Here is a 17,155-nt window from a genome sequence, read left to right as displayed (position 1 = left end):
GGGGCATTGGTTAGCCCAAACGGCATAACCACAAACTCAAAATGTCCACAATGGAAACGAAAAGTTTTCTTCTCAATATCTTCTTCTCTCACACGAATTTGGTGGTAACCTGATCTCAGATCAATTTTGGAGAAGTACTTTGCACCATGCAATTCATCAATCCTTGGAATGGGGTAGCGGTTCTTGATTGTTCTCTTGTTAACCATTCTATAATCAATACACATCCTTAGAGTACCATCCTTCTTTTTAACCAATACTACTGATGAAGCAAAAGGTGACTTACTCGGTCTAATATGCCCCATAGCTAGCAACTCCTTGATAGTTTTCTCTATCTCATCTTTAAGCTGCTTAGGGTGCCTGTAAGGAGTGACTATAACAGGCTTAGCACCCTCCTCCAATTCGATGATGTGTTCTATCCCTCTATCTGGAGGTCTACCAGGTGGAATCTCGCTAAGGACCTTGTCATGCTTGATCCTCAACTCTTGTATATCAAGATGATAAACAGGTTTTTGCTGCTCTTCCTGTGTTGGCTTCTAAACACAACCTGCTGCCCACTCAACCATGTCATGATGCAAGAGATGTTCCATTTTCTTGAGAGAAATAGTCTTGCAACTGGTGTCTCTGAGTGCTTTCAACACATGAGTTTTTCCATCCATCTCAAATCTCATTTCCATCTCACGAAGGTTGAGGGTGAATATTCCTATGTCATGTAACCATGTCATTCCCAAAACCATATCTGTGTCTCCCATGTTCACCACATAAAAATTTGTCTTGAACTCATAGTTATTCAAGCGCATGGGCAATTTTGAAATCATTTTGTCACACCTAAGAGTGAAACCATCAGCAACCTTAACTCAAATTCCCTCAAACTTCTCAATCTGTATACCACGCCTCTCAACAAGCCTAGTATCAATGAAATTGTGTGTCGCACCTGTATCAAGAAGAGTAATAATCTTTTGACCAGCAAGAACCCCTCGCATCCTAAAAGACCCTTCTCGCTGAATACTTGTGAGATGAGCCTCTTTAAGCTTTACTTCTTTCTCTAATTCTTCATCATGTTCTAATTTTTTTGATTCTAAATCATTAATTTCAGATTGCTAGTCTGAATTAGAATCTTCAATTAGTGCCCACATTGCACGATTTGACTTCCCCTTAGGTTTCATAAGGCAGTCATGGTTAATATCATATGGTCCCTTACAATAGAAGCATAGTTTCTTCTTCCTCAAATCATTAAGAGTCTCACAGTCAAGTGGAAAAGTAGACTTATCTTTAACTTTGTCCTCCTTCTTAGGAAACTTCTTCTTGTTATGACTGGAAAATGTTCCTTTTGATGTAAACTTTCTGGTAGGGGCAGCAAACTCCATGCCTTGTGCCTTCTTCATTGCTTCCTGTAGTGAGGGAGGATCGAAAGCTTTCAACCAACCCTTCAATGGCTCCATCAATCCTTCCATGAATAAGACCACCAATCTTCTTTCGCTAATGTTAGGAACCATGACCGATAACTGTTGGAAGTCATTCACATAAGCATCAAGGGAACCATGTTGTTTTAGTTGTGCCAGTTCACGGATAGTCACCTCAGGATCTTTGACATCAAACCTTTCAATCAGCCTGTTAGTAAACTCCTCATATGTAGTGATAAGGTTATGTCCAAGAGTGACTAACCCATGATACCACCACTCGTGAGCAGCTCCTTCAAGATGTAGTGTGGCAAATCTTATGGCATCCTCTTCAGGCATTGGTCTCAAAGAAAGATAATTATCAAGCTTTTGAACCCAAGACCTAGCTGTGCATTTGTTACTTCCATCATAGTAAGGCATGGAAATCTTACCAAGTGTTTGTTGATAGTCATTTCTTGGAGCATAGTGATCATTCCTTCCTCCTCTCTTATTCCTTTGATTCATGAATTGATTAGATGTCCATATTTCTCTCATATCAGGAGGGAGATTGGTATACTCCAAGTAAGCCTTTCTAGCTTCATCTCCAAAAGAATTAGCTGAAGTAGCATGTGGTTGTACTTCTCTTGGTATAAAGGTGGGAAAAAGAGGCCTAGAGGCTGATGATGCAGAGGAATTTTAGAACCTTTAGAAAATCAAATACATGACTTAAGGCTTCACATGCATGAATGTAGATTTCAGCAAATGCATAGAAATTTAATGAAATGAGGGTCAACACATGAAGATGTTGCCCATTCAAATCTGCATTACAACTGGGTTTTCCTGTAACCTGATATGAGACAACAATACAGAAATAAATAAATGCATAAAATTACAGAGGATCCTCCAATGGCTGACAAAGACCATTGGGGGATCTTTAGAAAACCCCCATGCAAAGACCACTCTCAAAACAACAGAGAGATCTGGCTGATAGGAAATCAACAATAAGAAAATATTAAACTATTAAGATCTGATTTTCAGATTTCTTCCAAATTGTTGATCTAAATACAAACAGAAAAATGTATGTAGAATACTACACAATCATATCTGTACAACACTAGAAACTTAAGAAAATTACAAGAAAACTCAAGAACTTTATTCTATTCACTTTCTCAAAAAAAAAATCTCTCTCCAAAATCCTCTCCTCCAAAAATCTCTCTTACAATATGCACTCTTTCTCTTTTTGAAAAACCTTCTAATGTAACTCCCAAAAATCCATCATAGCTTTCTTGTGGCAGTTACATTTTGAATGCCTACACATGGTGCTTTAGAAATATTCATCATTTTCTTCCTTTTGATTTTTTCCATAAACATTTTCAAAAATTAGAAACCTTTAACACACCCAAAATAATCTAAAATAAACTCATACTAAGTCCTAAGTGAATAATGTTGGGTAGGCTTATAAGAATGCTACCTAAACATTTCCACCACAAAAAAAAAGGACATTTATTTTAAAACATAAAACTCTAAACTCACACACACAAACATTTCAAATTTTAGATTTTAAACTCAAAATTTTTTGATATTTGCTTTGTGCCCTGCATTTTAGTCATATTGTAGGTTGTCTTCCTGTCGCAAACGTGCTCCTGTACCATACTCCCAAATTTCAAAAGTTTCCAAGTCCCTTGGAAACACCTGCAAAATAAAGCATTAGAAAAACATATGGATCCCTTCATCTTGACTTTTGGTTTGTACTTTTCCTCCATTAGAAAACTTGGCCTTTCTTGAACTTGTATCATTTGAATTTTCTCTTTCTCCTTCATCTTTACCTTTGGTTTGTTTTTCATTGGTAAGATAAAAATTATTTGCTGCTCACTATGCATCCACTTCATCATTTTCTGAATTTGTATGGCTGCTACATACACTTGTAACTTCATCACATTCTGAATTTTTATTATTGCTGCATACACTTGAATTTTTATTTTGAATTTTATGTCCCGAAAATAATTTGTTGCCCTGTCATAAATATATTTAGCCTCATCTTCTTTGTTCATAACATCATCTAATACCTCTTCTTTGGAAACTTCTTCATGCTGAGTCTCCATACTACCACCATTCCTTTGTCATTCTCCCATGATGGCTGTAAACTCTTCCCATAAATTAGATTCTTCTTCAGAACTTGCTGCTACACAATCTTTATCTCCATCCTCATGCCATTGCTCTTGACATTTCACTACACCATGCATTTTGAAGGCTTCATTATTTTCCTCCAAACTCTCTTTCATAGGAGTACCTTTCAGCATTGTACTCATCTCTATTTTCAAAAGACACATTACTATTCCAACCATAACTTTATCACACTCAAATCCCATAGGACTTTCCTCTTTATTCTTCTCATCAACATTTACTTACTGCACTGCTTCTTGCTGCAATTTATCTTCTTTCTGCTCTTCATGTTCTTTCCCTTCCAAAGGACAACTTACATCTATCATTGTTGAGATTTTTGTACCAACTTCACATACATCTGCACTCTTTATGGCTGCCTTCTCTGTAGTTTCATTTGCCTCTACCAAAACTTCTTTCACTTCCTCTTTCACTTCATCATGCATTGGAAATGCTATCCTATTAATAAGACCTAAACTTCTTGATTCTTTCCATGTTTCATCATCCTTCAATAGAAACAAAACCATCTTCTTCCCATCCTTGTTGATGGTATATGTGTTCTCTCTACAATCATATATGGTTGACCTGTCATATTGCCATGCTCTTCCCAAAATCAAGTGACAATCTTTTAAAAGCATAATATCACATTCAATGGTATCAAAATATGGTCCAATATTAAAAGAAACATATGACTTTTCAAACACATCAATCCACTGTTCATCTCCTAACCCATATGCTCTGTAAGGTAAATCATGAAGTACTCTTGGAAGATTCAATTTCTCAACCATTTCTACTGAGATTATATTTTCAAAGGAACCACTGTCAACTATAACTTTGCATACCTTATTCTTGCACTTGCATTTTGTTTGGAATATAGAATGTCTTTGGCTATAGCTTTGTCTTTTTGCTTCTTCTTCTTCCATTATGATGCAGAGCTACACTTTGGAAACCTTTTGTGGATATAATCAACTCGAAGGGTTGCTTCAAAGGCTCAAACTCATCAATCTAGAAACCTTCACAATCTGCACATTGTATTTTGCTACAGTAACATAATATGCTACATGAACATAGAAAACTAACCATACTTTAACCATGACCAAAACAAATTGTCCAACTCAATGCTGCTAATTTTAGAGCTAGGGATTTATTTCCAAATATTAAAATTGAATTTCTTTCAACCAAATTCCTTCCTGACACCATGAAAATCAAGAAAGAAAAGACTTTCCAAACTGCTGCCTTCCTGTAGCAATAGTGACAGTAAATAGGACGGTTTTTAGAAATGGGTTTGTTTGACCCCTCAAATCATGAGATAATTTTTTTTGGAAAGAATTAAAGTTGTTCAAAACATAATGAACTATCCTCCCACCAATTTTTGGGTCTCTATAAAACCATATGTGACTTCTATAAATTTTTCTTTGGACTGTAAATCTAAAATCTGAACAGACCAGCTTCACAGAATTGTGCATAACTTGCTCATTTCTAAATGAAAATGAACCAAACATGAACCAGATGAGAGTATATTCAATGATATTTCCAAAAATATATCATGCATAATAAGAAAATACTTCATGAAAAAATAAGAAAAAGATTTCCACCACACTGCCCGAAATCAGGAAGCTTCAGATTTAAAGAATCTTGACATGCATGCAACAGTTTCAACTTTAGATATTTCTCTTTCAAATGATAGTGATTTACTTCCTTTGATTCATCCAAGTGATTTAATAACAAATCAATCCAAAAATCCTTTGGATCCCTTCTCCTTTAGCATTCATAAACAAATATGTGATTTGATTCTTTCCTCCATGGAACCCCATATAACTTCAAAATCAAATACCAAATCACCTTTCCCTACCCAGATCTTTTTCTGGGCTCTGATACCAAAAATGATGCAGAGGAATTTAATGAAATGAGGGTCAACACATGAAGATGTTGCCCATTCAAATCTGCATTACAACTGAGTTTTCCTATAACCTGATATGAGACAACAATACAGAAATAAATAAATGCATGAAATTACAGAGGATCCTCCAATGGCTGACAAAGACCATTGGGGGATCTTTAGAAAACCCCCATGCAAAGACCACTCTCAAAACAACAGAGAGATCCGGCTGATAGGAAATCAACAATAAGAAAATATTAAACTATTAAGATCTGATTTTCAGATTTCTTCCAAATTGTTGATCTAAATACAAACAGAAAAATGTATGTAGAATACTACACAATCACATCTGTACAACACTAGAAACTTAAAAAAATTACAAGAAAACTCAAGAACTTCATTCTATTCACTTTCTCAAAAAAAAAATCTGTCTCCAAAATCCTCTCCTCCAAAAATCTCTCTTACAATATGCACTCTTTCTCTTTTTGAAAAACCTTCTAATGTAACTCCCAAAAATCCATCATAGCTTTCTTGTGGTGGTTACATTTTGAATGCCTACACATGGTGCTTTAGGAATATTCATCATTTTCTTCCTTTTGATTTTTCTCATAAACATTTTCAAAAATTAGAAACCTTTAACACACCCAAAATAATCTAAAATAAACTCATACTAAGTCCTAAGTGAATAATGTTGGGTAGGCTTATAAGAATGTCACCTAAACATTTCCACCACAAAAAAAAAAAAGGACATTTATTTTAAAACATAAAACTCTAAACTCACACACACAAACATTTCAAATTTTAGATTTTAAACTCAAAACTTTTTGATATTTGCTTTGTGCCCTGCATTTTAGTCATATTGTAATTCAAACCAATGGCCCAATGGCATAGACCTAGTATCTTCAGCACAATGTATAGACCTTCCCTCATTATTTCCACTATGTTCAACTGTGTTTTGATTTTGAGTGGCTGTGTTTTGATTTTGAGTGACTTGCTGATCCATTTTTGCTAATAAGCATGACAACATATCAAGCATGGTATCAAATTTATTTTCAGCTCTTGTATCCCTATTTTCTTCTTCTGCCATATTTTGAACTATTTTGCTGGTATCTCTCTCTTAAAGCTTTTAAGGATGTATCCCCTTCAACCTGTGGATTCTGATATTGTTGTTTCCGTTGTTCCCTGTTATAACATCTGATTTCTCTCTCACTCATCTGCTGTTTGATTGTTCACTGGATGGCAGGATGAAAGGTTCTGATACCACTGTAATGAGCCTTACTCAAACTGATCACAAATTACCCTAATTTTCTACTGGTAATAAATGGTTACAAGATGCACAATGAATATAATCCTTCCTTTCACCTCTTAATGCACTAAGAGAAAAGGATGCATCTACAACCAAGACATCTTTACAAGATCTGAATACAAACTAATATCAAATCCAAACTCTAGTATCATATATATAAATAAATGCTTAATTTTGATAAAGAATGACACCTACAGTAGTAGCATATAATATGCATGAATAAACAAGAGAAACTTGGTTCTTGAAGTCACTTTGAGTGTCTACTGACAATGCAATCAATATCCTCTAGGTATTGTGCCCTAATGACAAGATAATACAGTGTTCCTACAGCAAGCTCCTGTAGCAAATGCCCTACTTATTCTTCCTCTTCACACCTGGCCCATGGCCACAATTCGGCACAATGAAGTGACTATAATACCACCTCCAATCGGCAATAATTCAAGTGATGTTTCACACCCTCAAAATTGCTATCATTAGGAGTTTTTGTTCCCAAAGACAAATTGATTATCTGCAGGCCCTTGGCTCCACAAATACATAGGCAAATATCAATAACAAATCCGGATCCTTCCCATGAGGCTCTCTCCTCTATTTATATTATTCCTACCCCGCCCCCCCCCCCCCCCCCCTTCTAGAAGAATCATAAGTGTTATCTTATTGCACTATTCTGGAAGCTTCCTGCTTTCCAACAATAGATAAGCTGTGCTTCTTGACGATTCCCTAATATTAAATTAATTAAATATAAAGTCATCTCTTTTAATTTTTTATTTTTTATTTTTTTTAAAAGTATTTAATGACTTTATAAGAAATCAATTTAATTATTTCCACTTAGCCTTCAAAAGACGAAAGGCTAAGAAATCTATTGAGAGGCTAAAGAGATGAGGACATTACATTCTCTATTCTTTTTGGGACAGATTTTGGCTTCTTGGCCATTAACATTTTGTAGATCCAGGGAGGGTCTCTGCAGTAGAAAAATGTTTTGAAGAATTTGTGACCAAAAGACAGATGTTAGACAATGACCGTTAAGGGAGGGTATTACAATATTATAATGTTTCTTAATGGTCATCTTAATTAGTATTTAGTTCACGATTGTTTCTTTAATGGTCATCTTAATTACTCTTTAGTTCACAATTGTTTCTTTTAGAAAACTCATCTTTGTAAATCTATATAAGGAGTTTTCATCTCCTCTATTTAATAACTACAACAACATCGATTTACCATAACATGGGTCTAGAAGATTGAGTCTACCAACTATGAAAATTTTAGAGCTCCATGAACAGGTCGACTTTCTAGGTATATGTCGTACTTTTTGGCTATAGGCTACACCAATTAACCTATACTTAGAAGGGCTAAATCTGAAGGTCTCGAAACTGTGATCAATACTGCATCTTTAGATCTGTGATTCCGAATCCAAAATTGTTGTGGGGAGGGGCTTGCCTGGGTCAAGCCCTTGGTTAGGAATTAACCTTGAAATGATATATGAAATTAAAGAAGTGTGCCATCATCATATGTTCTTGGTGTCTTTGATCCTCATATGTTCTTGAAGTATTTTGAAGTATGAAAGTGAGTGTAAGGCAAGGACTAGAACTTCTGAAGTGCATTAAATTTAATTTTACAAATGTAATTCAATTCATGTTAGATATGTGTATTTTTATGACCTAATTTCACTAGAATCATATACTTGGACCTGCATAAACAAGCTGATTTGAAGAAAATTAACTCTGCAGTTATTGTTGATGTGAGTGCAACATGTGTATTTTTATGGCTTAATTTCACTAGAATCTTACGCTTGGACCTGCATAAACAAGCTGATTTAAATAAAATTAACTCTGCAATTATTGTTGATGTGAGTGCTTTGACATATTATTATCTAAGTTGCTAGTTCAAGTTTGGGTTTGGGTACTAAAACCTGGTGTGGCAGTACAACAATTTTTTTCCCCTTGGGTGCAGGTATGGCTTTAGTCATAAGCATTTGGATTTGCTAGCCCTCTGTGTAGATTTTATTAAGTTTTCGAACCAGAAGAGCATAAATAAGAGATAGATCAAAACACAAACAACACCAGAGATACACTGGGAAAACCCTCCCACTGGAGGGTAGAAACCCAGCCACACCAAAAGTACTCCTTTATTTAATAATCAAAGGACTGACTCAATACAAGGCGTACGAGCTTTGTCGGAAGAGTCGCTTCTTCACTGAGACTGAACTTACTTGACAAACTCTTACAAAATAATGCTGCAAATATCTTACAGACATTCACACCAATGAAATGATATGTAATAATTCTCACTGGTTATAAATCAAAACAACACCAATTTCCTCACTTAATCAGTTGTTTGTCACACTGTCAAACATTTTGCAAGCCAAGGTGCCATCCATCTGAATACAATTTGAACTTTGAATTTCAGAAAACAGTTTATTAACTTTGCAAATTGATCATCGAATAGAGTTAAGTTGAATATTCAATATATTTCGATTCACTAAGTTTTGATATGAAGCTTGAGTTTGAGCAATATCAATCACATTAATTCTCAGAATTCTCACGCAATTTATTTATTAACCAACCTGCTGCTATTACAAATTTACAAACTGAATTATGAATAGAACCTGAATATATCGATTTGACTCTACCAATGATAGCCGGCCTGTAGGTGTAATCCACAGCATGCCAGAGTCTCATGTCGAACACAACCTTGAATGGCACCCTCAGTTAATGCAGACACAGTTCTGTTGTGTATTCGTAGGCCTTCAACATTCAACCGTAGGCCTCTAATTTCGTTATTGCAGGCTATTGGAATTGATCACAGGCTTACCAATTCTGTCTGCAACCTATCTAGGCTGAATTGCAGCCACAAGGAAAAGATTGCAGTCTCTTTATTTCTCCATGCAGCCTCTCTGTATTCAATCACAGGTATGCAAGAAGACTCTTTCCCTGATACAGTCAACTGCAGTAAGGGAAAGACTTCTCAATCTGTTATAATTCAGCAACAATTTGAGAGACAATACCAAATCTTTGAGAATTCACCACTTCTAATCTTCAGCCAGTTATGTCTCCCAGTTACAAAACATACAGTAGGAAGACTCCCATAATTCTTCAAGCTAACAAATCTCAGAATTTAGATCACTACAAACCATTAGCACAAGGATTCTTCCAAAGCAACAGAACATACAGACATGGAAGATGCAATAAATTCTCTTCTTAGCCACAGTAGAGAAGTAAAGGCAATTTTTCTATACTTCATTAGCAAACTTGCAAAGACACCACTCAGAAATCAAACCCTTATACCTCAACAAGGGCACAAACTTCAGAAACTTAGAAAAGCCATAAAGGCAACAAAAGAAAATAAATATTTAAACGTGCTTTTCTCAACAAATGAGCTTGTATTTATAACCTCCAGATTTCTTTTTGTTGCCAAAATGTAACTTCACTCAAGAAGCTTCACCACACAACATTAATTAGAAGCTTCAATTATATTTTCTCACTTGACTTGGCTTAACTAATTAATAATTGACTCTTTCCATTGATAACTCAACCTTCAACTTAAGTGAAATTATAAGTTTATAATAAGCCATTTAATTATTTTATAATAATTTGGCCACTAAAAATATAATAACTCCCAAAATACTCATCATTTAAATATGCCATCTAAAATAGGAGTCATACCTATTATTTCTCCATGTGACCAAATGCACTTTTCAAAAATAGAAAGGGTCCATCTCGATCAACACCAACTTACCACAAATAGTAAGTACACAAAACTAAGCCCAAATGAAGTCCAATCTGAGCTAAACGAAGACCAACCTGTAGCTTACTGAATTGTGGAAAAGATAAGACTCTCCCAAGCTAAGCCACTGCCTCAGAAGACCCTCTATGCACAATAGTTAGCCTACGAGGATCACAATAATAGGCTAATCTATGAAACTCTGATGCTAGCGAAAATGGGGACATTACATGATTCTCACAGTAATGATCACATGCTGATCATATGTTCAGAATAACAATGCCAACCCAAGCTCAGAACTTATACAAGCTATTATGTCAAGATTTTGATAAACATCCAGCTGATAAGTAGGAGATAATTTCCACAGCAAGTGAAATTGTGATATTGCTATTAGAATGTAACCGTGTAATTTTGAGTCAAATTCATTGATCCATGTTTCATGAGTAGTGATTCAACATGAATCCATCTCTCATAAGAATAAATGGAACACTTAGCACTCACTGGATCTAGGTGATGTTCACAGGAGTAAATCATCGAGACTTCCCGGAAGGTCACCCATCCTAGTACTACTCCATCCTGAGCACACTTAACTACGAAGTTTCCTCCATGGTTAAACCCAAAGCTTGCAACCCCATTTGCAAAACCTTCACCAAGTGTTGTGCCTTATGAACCATTCATTAGAAAGCCCCTTAAGCTCATCAATTGATAAGTAGGAGATAATTTCCACAGTAAGTCAAAATGTGATATTGCTATCTGGATTTCACTGTGTAATTTTGAGTCAAATTCATTGACCCATGTTTAATGAGTAGTGATTCAACATGAATCCATCTCTCATGAGAATAAATGGAACACTTAGCACTCATTGGATCTAGGTGATGCTCACAAAGGTGAAGCAGTGGGACTTCCCGGGAGGTCACCCATCCCAGTATTACTCCAGCCTGATCGCACTTAACTATGGAGTTTCCTCCATGGTTAAACCCAAAGCTTGCAACCCCATTCGCAAAACCTTCACCAAGTGTTGTGCCTCATGAACCATTCATTAGAAAGCCCCTTAAGCTTATCAATTGATAAGTAGGAGATAATTTCCACAGCAACTCAAATTGTGATATTGCTATCTGGATTTAACTGTGTAATTTTGAGTCAAATTCATTGACCCATGTTCCATGAGTAGTGATTCAACATGAATCCATCTGTGGAAATTATCTCCTACTTATCAATTGATGAGCTTCAGGTTGCATAAGGCACAACACTTGTTGAAGGTTTTGCAAATGGGGTTGCAAGCTTTGGGTTTAACCATGGAGGAAACTCTGTAGTTAAGCGTGCTCAAGCTGGAGTAGTACTGGGATGGGTGACCTCCCAGGAAGTCCCGGTGCTTCACCCCTGTGAGCATCACCTAGATCCAATGAGTGCTAAGTGTTCCATTTATTCTCATGAGAGATGGATTCATGTTGAATCACTACTCATGAAACATGGGTCAATGAATTTGACTCAAAATTACATAGATGATAGCAATATCACAAACATCCAGTTGTGAATACTTCCATTTGCTGAAGACACACAACTTCTCATGATGCTCGCTGAAGACATACAACTTCCCATGATGCTCATTAAAGAATTAATCACACCAGCACACAATCGTATATATTTCCTAGACTCTGCAAGGCAAAATGAAAATCATCATCACGCCTAACTGAAGGGGCATCTTCCATCCGTTTAAGAGTTGATAACAGTTACAGGAAAACGGTGCCACATCCATGTGATCACAAAAGGAAGTCAATAAGACACAAGCCAGCAATGCCACAACCATCATTAAGGATGGTGTAGATTACATGTTAATAATATTGAACTAAGAGTAACATAAAAATCATTCTGCGGAATATGAAGGGACAACCGTTTCATACAAAATAAAATCTCTTCAACAAATTCCCAGCAAAAGCTTCCTTCAATGGTAGCAAGACATGATCACACATACATCTTTCATGATGCCAAGACAACTCAACGACAATGCCAACACATAGCACACACGATGCCATGTCACTTTGAACTAGAATACTACTGGATCAATCACAGATATGAATAATTTGTCTCGCGGCTACCAGAACTTCAACAGATTTATTTGATCCACTCAATTTTTGTGCCAATCGTTTATGATATCAAAATTGATTGAGTCGATTGCACATGGTATCCAAAACATGTGACTATATATAGCCACCACCACAGACCCAACTGCCCTACAACGTTTAGTGTTGTTTATTACTTCACAAGCAACATGTTTAAGCCCCGCCATTTAATGTTTCTATGAGAATATTTGCAATAAAACTTGCGTCTTTTTCTTGCATCTCACAATTCATCGCTTTCAAAAATATCGCCCCTTAAAGGGAGATTGCTATAACATTGATTGATGGCTACTTTTGCAATCGTTTAATCCATGATAAATGATGGATACCCCTATTTTGTGCCATGTGTCCTTGATTTTTCTCAGTGATATCTCTGATGTAAGTTTATCCTTTGCCAAAAAGTGGTTCACACCTCTTCATACCCAAGGCTAATGTAATCATGGGATGTATTGCAAAGGGTCTTCATCATGTCCCACCAGTAAGTTAATTTGAAAATGTTGAAAGGAGGCCTATTGCCATCGATGAAATGAGCAATGCTCTAATCTGCAAACTCTCTCATTTAATTTTTGAAGGCCCTGTCCAATGGGCCTCCTTTTTGTGAAATGAAACATTCTCTTCTTTAGAGGACGGTGGCATTGGCATGAAAGGATGCAGGCCAGCTGGTTGTGTGAAGCTGATAGCAAGTTTTTGCGAGCCTTTCTTGGCAAGAGAATTTGCAAGAGGCTTTGCTCTATTACTTCTCATGTCAATGTCCTTTTGTACTTTAATATAAGTCAGTATTTGTTCCTTTGGCAATCCTTTTATATATGGTCTGGGATAAACTGTTATTCCCTGTAAAGGAATGATGCGCAAGTGAGCTTTCACTCGAAAATACAAGTTCTTATAGCCTTTTCCACATTGGCCTCGATGCCAAAGAAATGAATCATTTTTGTATGTCACCAAAGAGGTGAGATGCATCAAAACTAAAAGAACTCTCTACATATCAGGCAACTGAACTAGCACTTCCAGCCTTTCTGTACGAACCCAAAATGAAGAGCATTACAAATTTAATATTACTACAATTGTTTTTTTGGCATTATAACTCTACATTATTTATCAAAATAAAAAATAAAACAATTTGAAACTTATTCCAAATAGAAACTTCATAAATTATTAAAAACTTGAAAAATCCTAAAACAATTATTGAAAACTTGATAAAACTAAAGATATACTCACGTTTGATGGCTAAATCTTCCTTGTGCAATGATTACTAAGCTTTTGATATATAGTCTTACTCCTTTATAGTCTTCATCTTCGATTAAAAATGCAATTATGCAACAATGGCAGCTTGGAGGGAAAAATGCAAATGACTTGCAAACATAAATAGACTCACTTCAGGGTGATTGTATTTGTTGCAGAGTGTGCAAGATTAAAAGATTGTTTTTAGTTAAAAATTGTCTTTTGAGGTATCCTAGGATGCGTGCATGCTTGAGTATCCCTGGGTTTATCCCGAGTATGTCTAAGACACCATGGGTTATAGTCAGGTTTGATTAAAAATGCAACAATGGCAGCTTGGAGGGAAAAATGCTCTTCTTGGTTCTTTGTGTTTGTTAAATGACTGGCAAACATAAATAGACTCACTTTAGGGTGATTGTATTTGTTGGGGAGAGTGCAAGATTAAAAGATTGTTTTTGGTTGAAAATCGCCTTTTTGGGTATCCTAGGATGTGTGCATGCTTGAGTGTCCTTGGGTTTAGCCTGAGTATGTCTAGGGCACCACTTTGGCACAGTTCATTGTGGGTTTAGACAGTCCGACAGAATACCCAGGTGCACAGGCGGATAGAACTAATTTCCAAATCAAGGCTTGCCTAAGCTTCCCAGGTAACACAGATTATTATCTTTGTGTTTTGAAGATTCAATTACAAAGTTTTTGTTTTGGGAAAGGGCTTCTTTGTGCTTACCATTAGAAAGCAAGGAAATCTCATGGTCTGTCCCATGCAAGGTTTTAAGGGGTTGGACTGATCAGTTACGCATGCTTTTACCGGATAACTTACTTGTTAAGGTTTCCGGATTGCTGCAATATGTAATAACATTGCCTTGTAATCAGGTATATGTTTTCCATATGCAACATCCTCTTTTTATATTGAACATAGGTCATGAATAGACATGTCCCTTCATGGGACACATCTATTCAATAATCAAACAATTATTTTATATAAACTTAACAATTGTTATATGTATATATATTTCTCTCATGTAATAAGTTTATATCTCACATAACATTATATCTCATATATGATTACGTGTGATTACGTGTACAATCATATAGTTATCCGACTGAAGCTACCAAACATTAACACTCCCTCTTAGCAAGGGAGGATAAACACAAGACAAATATTACACCATTGGTAATATTAGAAATTTAGGGAAAACTCAAAAGTTTTCTACCATTAATATAGCATACGATATCAAGAGTCTTGATCTCCCAGAATATCGACATCCGATATTCATCAAGTACTCAAAACAAAGTTTAGATATCACATTTGATATCAAGAGTCTTGGTCTCCCAAAATATCAATGATATTCACCAAATACTCTAAGTAATGGTCTTCAGAGTATCAACACTTGAAACTCACTATGTACTCAATAAGGTAATGGTCTACAGAATATCAACATATGATATTCACCATTTTGATATCATATCTGAGAATTGGTCTACAAAATATCAACATAAGATATTCACCAAATACTCTTAGAGTAGTGGTCTCCAGAATGAGATGCAAGATATTCACCAAGTACTATGAGTAATGGCCTCTAGAACATCAAATTCGCATAATATTCACCATATACTCAAAATGTTTATAAGGTATTTGCACACGCATTCTCATAATGCTTACCATATAAACATCCATAGTGAAATTTATAATCTATTATGATCTACATAGACATCGTAAGATATCCATCATAATAGAAAAATTAAGTTATTGTAAGATCGTCACCTTTCAATAATTTTTACAAATACAAGTGATAATCATTTGGAAGTCGTCACTTCCTTATGATGTACACAAGAGGTAGGCCCATTAAATCACATAGTCACAGTCCTCTTGATTGTGACAACTCATAGATCATTAGAGAAACCATCTCCACATGGTTTACTCCCTCTTAATCAATAAGATCGGGTTCATTGAAGGTTAACAAAAAAAAAAAAATCCTCAGTCTTCTCCCTCTCTTCCAAGGTTGCCTCATGCCAGGCTCCCTCTGAATCATAATCTCCTTCTTCCTGAAAGAACATTCTCAGAGGAAAAGATCAAGGTGCATAGCTCTTATAGTAATAAAATTATCATTAATAATTAATTTGAATACTAATAATATAAGAACATTAGAACTTGATTCTATACTTAATTGATATTATTCCAATATTCGATGTAGTAATCAATATTATCGTCATGATTTATTTTCATAAGCATATTATATCCCCATAGATATATTATAATCACATATGCCTACATATAAATCTATTTCATAATAAATAATATTGCTATTAGCAACATATCAATTAATTAATAAAATCTATCAATTTATTAAATCTCATATTATTCTTTATAATATTAATAGAAATTCAATAATTATTCTTACCAATATTAAACATTTAAATATCAATTCTATTTACTTAAGAAGTAATAGAAATTCCTTAAAATATAAATTTAACAAGTGAACCCATACCTTTTATATGTATATCAAATACCTTGTGGGGATTCCAAGACTTACTCAAGCGTTGTTTGAGTTGGTCTTACAGTCTCATTTGTCTCCTTTAATAAACGTGAGACCTTTTATGTTACTATTCATTACCACAAGCTGCTCTCTCACACAACCGGAGATTAATCTACGTACTGATGTCACCTTACCCCTTTCCAGTTTGAAATCGATGCTAATGTCTATTCAACCTTATTCGTTTCCGTCTTGCCTGAAAAAGGGATGTTTTAAATGGATTATACTTCCCATGTTTTCCTCCACGACATCCATCTTTACTCAAACAAATTGCTTCCCTTCTTTATTTGTATTATAATGATACGCTGCCCAATACTACTTCTTTATCATTGAGTTGAAGGGTCTTATTCTGTAGGATTCCAATAGTTTGAACTGTTGTGGAAAGTTGACACAATAACTGTTTGAGGATTCTGACTTTCCTCTCTATTCTTACTTAGGGTGAATATAATCTTATCTTATTATTTACTCTATCCATGCCATATTCGGAGGTCACAGTCCCTTCATTTCATATGGAGATCCATTTCTTGGAGCATGATATCCTAGTTAAAAAGAATCACATGGCGTTGTCCTAGAGCCATACAAACTTCAAAAAAAATATGGGAACAACTTTTCCCTCAACTCTTTTGCCTCGTTCCCTTATCCATGTGCAAATATCCATGTTTCTCTGTCCATCGAACTAGGCACGATCTGATGAAAAATTTGCCATGGTTTCCAGATGGTATTGTGTAGTTGATGCGATCTCGCTGAGGATTTAGGGACCTCACAATCAATTACTTTATCTTATATGTAAGACAAGCACTTGAGATGGAATACAATCTCCATTGAATGCAGGATGTTGACTGTCACCTTCGTTG

At 35.5% G+C, this 17,155-nt stretch overlaps 1 pseudogene across 1 annotated transcript in view; it reads left to right on the top strand.

The window, feature by feature from the left end:
• The window catches only part of LOC149537308 (protein NO VEIN-like), a 106,131-nt pseudogene that overhangs the window by 38,206 nt on the left and 50,770 nt on the right, over positions 1-17,155 (top strand). Inside the window, exons 5-6 of the transcript XR_016357709.1 lie at positions 9,461-9,627; positions 14,447-14,583. The product of XR_016357709.1 is annotated as a protein NO VEIN-like (transcript). The remainder of the gene's footprint in view (positions 1-9,460; positions 9,628-14,446; positions 14,584-17,155) is intronic.

The sequence above is a fragment of the Cupressus sempervirens genome, chromosome 10 (assembly GCF_028749045.1).
Source record: "Cupressus sempervirens isolate cs-2001-9-10 chromosome 10, ASM2874904v1, whole genome shotgun sequence".
Taxonomy (NCBI): domain Eukaryota; kingdom Viridiplantae; phylum Streptophyta; class Pinopsida; order Cupressales; family Cupressaceae; genus Cupressus; species Cupressus sempervirens.
Note: the sequence above shows the minus strand (reverse complement) of the source record. Positions and strands in the feature narration are given on the sequence as shown.